This window comes from Chinchilla lanigera, unplaced genomic scaffold (assembly GCF_000276665.1).
Source record: "Chinchilla lanigera isolate Chin_1 unplaced genomic scaffold, ChiLan1.0 scaffold00009, whole genome shotgun sequence".
Lineage (NCBI taxonomy): Eukaryota > Metazoa > Chordata > Mammalia > Rodentia > Chinchillidae > Chinchilla > Chinchilla lanigera.
The window spans coordinates 22,911,324-22,920,414 of record NW_004955410.1 but is presented as its reverse complement, the minus strand read 5'-3'; the positions used below and the strand labels follow the sequence as shown (position 1 = coordinate 22,920,414).

General features: G+C 39.9%; 1 long non-coding RNA gene across 1 annotated transcript; it reads right to left on the bottom strand.

Annotated features, from left to right (window-relative positions):
• Window positions 1-231: 231 nt before the first annotated feature.
• On the bottom strand, window positions 232-3,170 carry LOC102003217. Its single transcript, XR_259857.1, has 4 exons — window positions 3,061-3,170; window positions 2,383-2,479; window positions 1,021-1,195; window positions 232-589 (listed from the first exon to the last, which is right to left on the bottom strand). It is a non-coding gene; the product is annotated as an uncharacterized LOC102003217 (long non-coding RNA).
• Between the last annotated feature and the right edge of the window lie 5,921 nt (window positions 3,171-9,091).

Sequence of the window (9,091 nt, the reverse complement as noted above, 5' to 3'; positions counted from 1 at the left end):
AATTAAGCAAATAAATACACCTTAAGAAAGACCTGTCTAAGAAGGTGACGTATACGTTAAAATGAGAAAATTTATAAGATGAGATGCAGACATCAGAAAAGTAAGTTAAACAAAGAAATTGGGAGCTTACCATGGAAAGTAAGAATAATAGGAACAGAAAGGATAACTTAATTACATAACATAGATTTTCTTTTTTTAAAACAGTATTCTTTGCAGAGTCAAGAATGAATCGGGTTTTTTATTTGGGTTTTACTTTCTGAATTCCAACATGGTGAGATGAGAATTAAAATCATAAGGAAGTAAAGGGAGGAACTTCTGTTCAGATTTTAAGATTTTCAAGGTTTTAAGTGAAAAACCATATTTTCAGAGAATTAATAACTCTCCATAGAATAATATATCAAGATAAATTCTTAGAACACAGGACTGATGCTTATACAAATATATTGTTTTCCAGCAATGAATTGAGACACAGGAGATGCTGGATTTGTTTCTGAAGTATTTGAAACTTCAAATTGAATGCTTCATGAGAAAGTTTGTCACCGCAATAGTGCTCTTAATATTTCAGAAAAGTCACTGCTGAGGTCATTATCTGTGGAAAAAAGAGATATAGTTTTTGCATCAGGTCAGAAACTGCAGAAATATATTTTTACTGATGAATAATTCACTTCCTTAGTTTAACAGGTACTTTTTACTGTTGTCACTCTAAGGTGCTGACACCTCATTACTTGGCAAAATTTATATGATTTTCAGATCTTTGAGCTATGGAAAGAAGACATCGTAAATCTCTAACCCACTCAGTTTCATTATTTATAGGACGTACTAAAATTAAATCATGGCGGGAACCACTGACAATGTGACTGAAACTCTGTGGTTGGCTGTTGGGGTGTCCACAGAATCTGACGCACACAAGCACATCAGCACTAGAGCCATGCTGTCATTGCTCATAACTCAAGACTGTCCTAATCTAATCTTCAGCTACTTGTTCCAGCATCACATACCCTGGGCATGGCCAGCGCTTACTTGTGCATGGTCCTGCAGCTCTGTGCGGATGGGAAGCACAGTAGGATAGCAAGCTCAGCATTCTTGCTTCATACGTGTACTAGATGAACCTTAGGTCAGAAAATTCTTGTAATGTTCTTCAAAGAGCATTGGAATGTGCCCACGCTACTCCATAGCACTGTTTGGCATCTCTTTGCTGGGGAAAAAGATTATAATAGGAAGGGAGAGATAAGCATTGCCCGAGGGTTGTTGATTTTCATTTCACCATTCTTTGCCACATTGCCAATTTTACTGTTTCTCTAAGGCCTAATTTCCTCAACTGTTGCTCCTCAAGGTGAGGTTATGAACCAGCAGTAACACTTGAGAGCATGTTAGAGATGCAGAATGGCGTGCTCCTCCCCTCAGCTGCTGAAACTTGATCGTTTTCACCAGATGCATAACTTGTACCTTAAAGTTTGAAACTCTCTGCCTAAACAACCATCAGATCATGCCAATTTCTATGCTATAATTATATTTTTCTTTCTTTCATGACCACGTTTAAATGTGTGGCTTTAAATATTCTAATTCATTGTTGCTTTCTCCTCCATAACATTTAGCAGCCCAGCTTTATTCCATTTGCACATATTGAGTCATTAGCTCTCAACATCTTTTGGCCTTTTCTGGCCTTCTGGTCACCTTTCCTCCCTTGGCAGGTCATAAAGTTCACACTGTTGCTCCAGGGAGAGCACATGACCAGGTAAAGTCACATAGTTCATCATTCTACTGCTGATCATGGTGAATGGAACCCACAGTGGAACAGTCTTGTGAGTCCTCAGAATGAATGAGAAAAAAACAGACTTGTTTGGAATTTCTGGGGAGTCAGACTTCTTACTTTTATTTCTATGGGGTTTCAAGATGAAAGGTTGTTAGTTCTGGAGTTCCTCCTGCAGTCAATTCTGTCTTGAGATCTAGGCAGAAATGACCCCTGCCCTGGACCCAGCACTCTGTCCCTTCCTCAATTGTGCTTTTCCTCATTGGTCAGGAAACCTGTCAGACCATGGGGATGGACCACCCAGAGCACATGATACTCCTTCTTCAATGCCCAAGGTTCTGAAATTCTCCATCCACTTGGCCACAGTCCTATTTCCAAGGCATGTGGAAAAACCCCTGGGCTGCCTCTTGAAGTACATTTTTCTGATGGCGATGTGTGTGGTTCTAGGCCTGTGTGGTAACCAGGAGAAGCTTCCTCTGAGGACTGGGCACAAAACTTGGTTCTGTGGGCTGTGAGGTCCACACACATCTGGGCAAGATTAGGTAGTTTGCACATGGAGCTGGAGGTGATAAGAAAATCAACCAATGGCAGCCAGAGTTCTTCATTTACAGTTTCGAGCTCATGAAACCTACCTTGTGTTTCTGCTCTGGAATGGCGCTGGGGTCTGCTTTGTTATCACATCTTCCGCACTGTTTTCATTTGCTTCTCAGGTTTAGCATTATTGACTTCCTAAAAATTTAAAACAAGTCATAAACCAGACTGAACAAAGGAGGTCACATGTGTTGCCCTGCAGAGGTAACTACTGAGCACTCAGCCTAGTCTATTCCTTCCCCTTCCAGCTTCCTTTTCACCCACGGACCCTTTCACTGAAAACCTGTTTTTACCCATCGCCTTTCATCCTTTGTCACTGTAGATGGTTGGTTCACTTCCTTCAGTGGCGTTCCGACTAGTTTCATTCTCGAGCACACCCTCTGCTTAATCTGGAGAATGATCTTCTAATAGGAAACTAATATGTTCTTTCATACTTAATCACCAATGGTTTCTCTCCCCTACAGAATACAGATAATTCGTATCACAGTATGTAATCCTCCCAAGCTTTGTCCCTTGTTTACATGTTCAACCTTCATTTATTGATGCTATACTTTGTGGCAGGCAGAATTCCAGGCAGTGAGTATCCTGTCGGGGAAAACATAAGATATTGCTCCCAAAGAACTATTTCGGAGAAGTAAAAGACAAAAGGATGAGCCAATAAGAGAAATTTTAAAAATATTAGTAAGTGCTATTTACAGTATAAAAATAGGATTACTTACCAGGGAGTGACTGAGTAAATTAAGTTGCATGGTCCAAGAAGGTTTGCTAACCTCTGACATCTAAGTTGAGATTGAGTGACCAGAAGCAAATACCTGAAGCGCAGCACAATGAACCTTCTGTACAGAACTCCCTGATGGTGCCAAGAACTATGACCCACACACGGCTCACAATGGAAGCTTCAGCTCCATCTCAATCTCATGATTCCCCAGGCACACCAGGCTGTTTTAAGCCCCATAGGTTGGTGTATTATTGGTGTCTTAGTTACTTGTTCATCGCTGGGACAAAGTACCTAACACCCACAACTTCAAAGAGGAGAGGTTTATTTTGGCTCAGGGTTACAAGCTAGCCAGCACAAATGCAGCAATGGCATCATGGCAGGGCCTGGCATTAGAGAAAGTGGTTGGCATTGCAGTAGCCAGGAAGCAGAGAGAGAAGAAATAAAGATACACCCTCCCCTAGGTCACAGCCCCAGGGACACCCACTCACCAAGTCCCATTTTCTAACAGAACACTTAACTCTCAGCTCATTTGTGGGTCAACCCATGATGAGTACAGCGACCTCATGGTCTGATCACTGTACAGAAGCCCCACGTCCTGGCACACAAGGCTTTGGGGGACATTCTAGCTCTCAGACATAGCACTTGGGCTGCACCCACCCTTCAATCTGATCAGCCAGTTACTATTCATCTTTCTCATGCAACATGTGTCTCCTCTCTGGCAACTGCCCCCTCCAAGTAAAATGAAATGCGTGCTCCTCTGCACTTACCTTTACTTGCTTCAATTTTCATTCTAAAATCCACCATGGCATTGACATTCTCTGAAAAAGCATTTTTATCATCTTTTATTTTTGCCCAAAGGTGCTCATCTCTCATATTAAATGGCAGAGTATTTTCATATAATCTATAACTATCTACCTATATACTTTGAACAATCTCAAGCCTATTATAATCCCTAATGCCACGCCATGTAAATAGTTGTTATGCTGAATTATTTAGGAAATAAGATCTGTTCAGGTTCATTATTTAGGGGAAAAAAGGTCTGTTCATGTTCAATACAAATGTGATTGTTTTCTTAATATTTTCTGGCTTTGGTTAAATCCACAGGATTTGTAGATGAGGAGACCTGACTTTATCAAATATTCAGTAAACACTTGCATGGATGAAGGAAGCGTTTTTGAAAATCCCTTCTATTTTAGTATTCTTCATGGCACTCTGTTCTAATGATTTTGTATTATTTTCTAACGATTTTCAAATACTCTCCTGATTTCCTTGTTTTCTTTTTACTTGGTCTTTAATAGGACCTAAGTTTTTCGTCTGTTTCAGATATCCCTTGAATTTTCAACTATTTCTGCATTCAATATCTTTTAAAAAATTTGCATTCATAAGAAAATGATGGCTTTTTTTAAAGCTTTTGTCATAGTTGATTTTCAGTTCTCTGAAGATCTTAAACATCACTGAGAGGGGACAAGTGGAGAGATCATAGTGTGTTTTCAAGGAATCCCTAGCATCCAGTCATGTGATGATTTTTGAATAGTTATGAGTCAGACATACTCAGTGCTTTATAAGCCTTAGTCATTTAACCTTCAAGGAAGCCTTCAGGTAGGAATTTTTATCATTTCCCTTTTATAGAGTACTTGCGTGAGGCTCAGAGAGATTGGGAATATGCTTTTAGCTCTTAGTCAGTGCTAGAACCTAGATTCTAGCCCACACTTGTCTGTTTAAACATCCAATCAGTAGGCTCAAAGGACACATCAGATACTGCTTAAACAGCAACTGTTTTAGGACAGCTCCTTCCCTCAATTTATCATCTTGTAAACTGTCTTTCAAGGAAATGGAGGAATGCAATAGGATTTAAATTTCTGCGGCTATTCAGTAATTAGGGCCTGTGTTCAGCTTCTTAGTATCTTTGACTGCATTGTCAATGAGTCGCTATTTTAAAAAGTGTTTTCTTTAATTCCAGCAACAATAGTTGTGTATTTCTTGTGCAAACTAAAGCATTTTTACAACTAAACAGGGCAAAAATAAGGCTCAGTGTCATGTCAATACCTTTGCTATAATAGTTTCTATTTGTTTTATGTAATTAATCATTATGACTCACTTTATTTGAATGCACATATTTGAATTTCTATGCTCCTTTCTTTTGGTTAAAATGATGATCAAGGATGTGTATAAATGTATTCGTTCTTTTATCTGTTTTAAGTCCTTTATAACCCAACTAAAATTCATTATGTAATAAATTTAACATTATTAAAAAAAGAATACCTTTGCTATGTAGTTTCAGGCAGGACAGAAGCCTACCATGGGGCTTCACAAGAGCCATCCCCTCAGGAGTAATTGAGATAAAAAATACATGATCACTATGATAATTTGATGACAGAAGAGAAACCCATGAGTTGAGTGTAACTCACAGTCCAAAGAAAGAGATAAAGCCAGTTATGACTTCAGAAGCAAGTTACTTCATAGATACTCCAAATCTTTAGATTTTCAAGGAAATAGTTTTGATTGGTTGCCTTCTTTTAATCTGTAACTAGAAAAGCAGCTGAACTCTGCAGTTGTGAACTGTGTAGATGTTAGGGTATGTTTGTACAACAGCAGGTTTTAGGGTGGTCGTGCAGTTGTATGTAGCTCATGCATTACACAGAAGTTTGCTAGATTGACTGTGTATTTGGCAAGTATAGAATAATGGAAGATTTGCTCATCCTCAGATTGTGATCTAACTTTCTTCTCAAAAAAGTTGCATGTGATTATTAAGGGCTACTTAGAAAGCTCTAAATTAGGCTACTAGGGCTAGTGTCTTGACTTCCTGACTTTATAACAGTCTGGATGTGTGTCTTTGGAGATACTTGCTCACTTATTTTCTGCTCCTATAAAATGAAGATGTCAGAAATGTCTTTTTCATACAATATTGTGAGGATTAGACTTAAAGATTCAACTGAAGAAGATGAAAGGCTTCATATAGTGTTTGGGTATTATTTGGAGGTATCTAGGATATATCACTCTCCTATAATTATGCCACCTAGTAAAATGTGAATAATCTACCTTCAACTAAAGTCTCATTAGACAAGAGGGAAGTTGATGGCCAACGTATTTCAAATATAGTAAATGTCCATTAGACATAAACCTTGCTACATATGTACCAGGGCATAAAGAGAGATGTACTAGACTCAGTTTATGCATCCCTATCACATAGTTTTGTTGGCATTATCTGTCTATGCACACTTACTCTTTAACTATGTCCATAAAAGCTATCACACTAATCACTTCTTTTTGGAGCACCAGCTGTCTGCCTCCCTAAGATGAGATGAGGGCTCATCATCTCCAGCACCCAGCTCTACTCCAGTAGAATCAGGTGGACATAGGCTTCTTTACTGGCTGCTCAAAACACCTGAGCAACTGGAGGCAGAGGAAGTACTGTCCTGTGTGATGAATCCTGACTAATGCAAAAGAGAAGGGAATACTACATAGATAATTTGTTCCCTAGTTTTTCCCAGATGCCCTGGCCTAAGATACAAGGGTTCCATAGGGCCAGATCAGAAACAAATCACCCAGTGTGTGAGTCCCTCTTTTCCTAGCTCTCTTCACTCTTTGGCTCACCCTTCCTTTCTTGAGATTAATCTCCCCAATAAAATGTTAGGAGATTGGCTTTGCCATAAGATACTAGGCTCAGGTGTGCAAATACAAGAGTCAAGAAATATCTTTTTTTCCATCATATGCTGATAATGTTGCTGAAGAAATATAAATCTTTTAATAAAAATTTAAGGGTAACTGTAAAACAGTGTGGTACTGGTTATTCTCCTGGCCTCCCAATACAGAAGATAAAGGAATATATTCTTCTAATTAAAGAAGGGAGAGACCTGTGTATGCCCCGAATTGACTATGAAGCAGAACCAGGCAGGCTATGACCTGCTCCCACCACCACGGTTCCCGGGTGAAACTTGCAGAGAGAGCCAGGTATTTCTCATGTACTTCCTGGGGAAGAGCGGGAAACCCAGGACTCTGCTGCCATTATAGTCTGAGTCTCTGCCCTCCATGCACCCACAGCAGACAGGAGATCCTCACTCAGAAGCCCCAGGGACTGCTCTCACCAGGGTTTATGTGTGGGCCCTCCCTGTGTGGACCCTGTGCTGAGTGAGCAAGTGCTCCAAGAGCTGCTGGTCCTGGGGCTTGAGTCTGTGCTTTACTTGCACCCGGACGCCCTGGGGAGTCGCAGGCATGGGCAGTCTGTGATTGCTGTCCGTCCAGCCCTCATCTTTTCCTTCACATGTCCTGAACTGACTGGAGACACAGAATCAGGTGGTCCACAATCTGTCGACCCTACAGTTCATGTCTGGGTTTTGCCTATACCCTGAACTGCCTGGGGACATAGGTCCCCTGGACCAGGATTGTCACACCAGTGCAACTCGAGTCTGGGCAGTGCATGTGCCCTGAACTGCAAGGGGACACTGGATCAGATATTCAGCCATCAACTGACACCAATGCCTGCATCTGAGACCTGGGATAACTAGATGCAAATCAACAACTGTAGGAAAACCCCAGACTACGTAGTGCTTCTCAGCAGAAACTGAGGGGCAAACCTGATCAACAGGAAAACTAGGGACACTAGTGGCCTTTGCTGTGCAGCCACTGAAGAGGGAAACTGAACTTTCTGCATCTGGTATCAAACATGACAAAATGAAGGACTAAAACACAATGCCAGAACTCCACCCCACTCAGAACAAGTCCAGGAGACATTGACATAGGAGAACTTGGTAAACACATGCCTGAAATAGCTGAAATGATTGCAGTGGAAGTAAAGAAACAACTCCATAAGGCCATAGAAGAGATGAGATCAGAAACCATCTCTCAGGCAAAAAAAATGAAATGACAATAATAATGAAAGAACTTCTCAAAACGTCTGAAGAAGAAACATATAAGAAAATAGAAGAACAAAGGCAATGGATGGAAGCCTTAAATGAAAAATATAGAAAGGACTTAGAGTGCATGAATCAGATTCAAAGAGATTTCCAGGAAAACAAAGATTCCATTGAAAGCTACCAAATCCGCTTGAATGAAGCTGAAGATAGAATCTCAGACTTTGAAAACAGCATGGCAGCTAGTGACTAGGAAAGAAAGGATCTCATAAAATCAACAAGGATCCAGCAAAAGTCAATTCAAAAGCTGCAAGATGAGGCAAAGAGGAATAATGTAAAATTTATAGTAGTTAATGAAACAGCAGGAGGCAAGGCAACTGACATAAAAAGAATATTTGCAGAAATAATAGCAGAAAATTTCCCAAGTGTGGAAACAGAACCTGATATACAAGTAAATGAGGCACAAAGAACTCCAACCAACCACAACCAAAATAAAACTACACCCAGACATACAATAGTCAAGTTCCCAGATCTCCAGCAAAAGAACAGAATATTAAAAGCTACTAGAGAAAAGAAACAGAATACTATAAAGGTAAGCCCATCAGAATCACAGCAGACTTCTCAGCACAAACCATCCAATTGAAAGGAGCTTGGAGAGAAGTATTACAGGTCCTGAGACAGAACAGCTTCCAACCAGGTCTGACGTGCCCTGCTGAACTATCCCTCAAATTCAACAGAGAAATAAAATATTTTCATAACAAAGAACAAGTGAAGACCTTCATGAGTGCCAAGTTAGCATTACAAGAGTACTAAAAGATATTCTAGACAGAAAAAAATCTGACCACAATTTCAAAAACAACAGAAGAAATGAAATGTCAAGAAGAGCAAGCAAGTAAACAGGTAGAAAAAGTAGGACACCAATGCAAGTAAATAACATGACAATGATATATCAACACATATCGGTTATAACTATAAATGTACATGGCCTCAATTCTCCAGTCAAAAGAAACAGACTGGCAGAGTGGATTAAGAAACAAAATCCAACAATATGCTGTATACAGGAAACACATTTTACTCAGAAGGAAATCCATAGACTAAAAGTCAAGGGATGGAAAAAAATCCTCCATGCAACAGGAGCCCAGAAAAAAAAGCAGGTGTAGCTATTCTGTTTGCAGACAATGT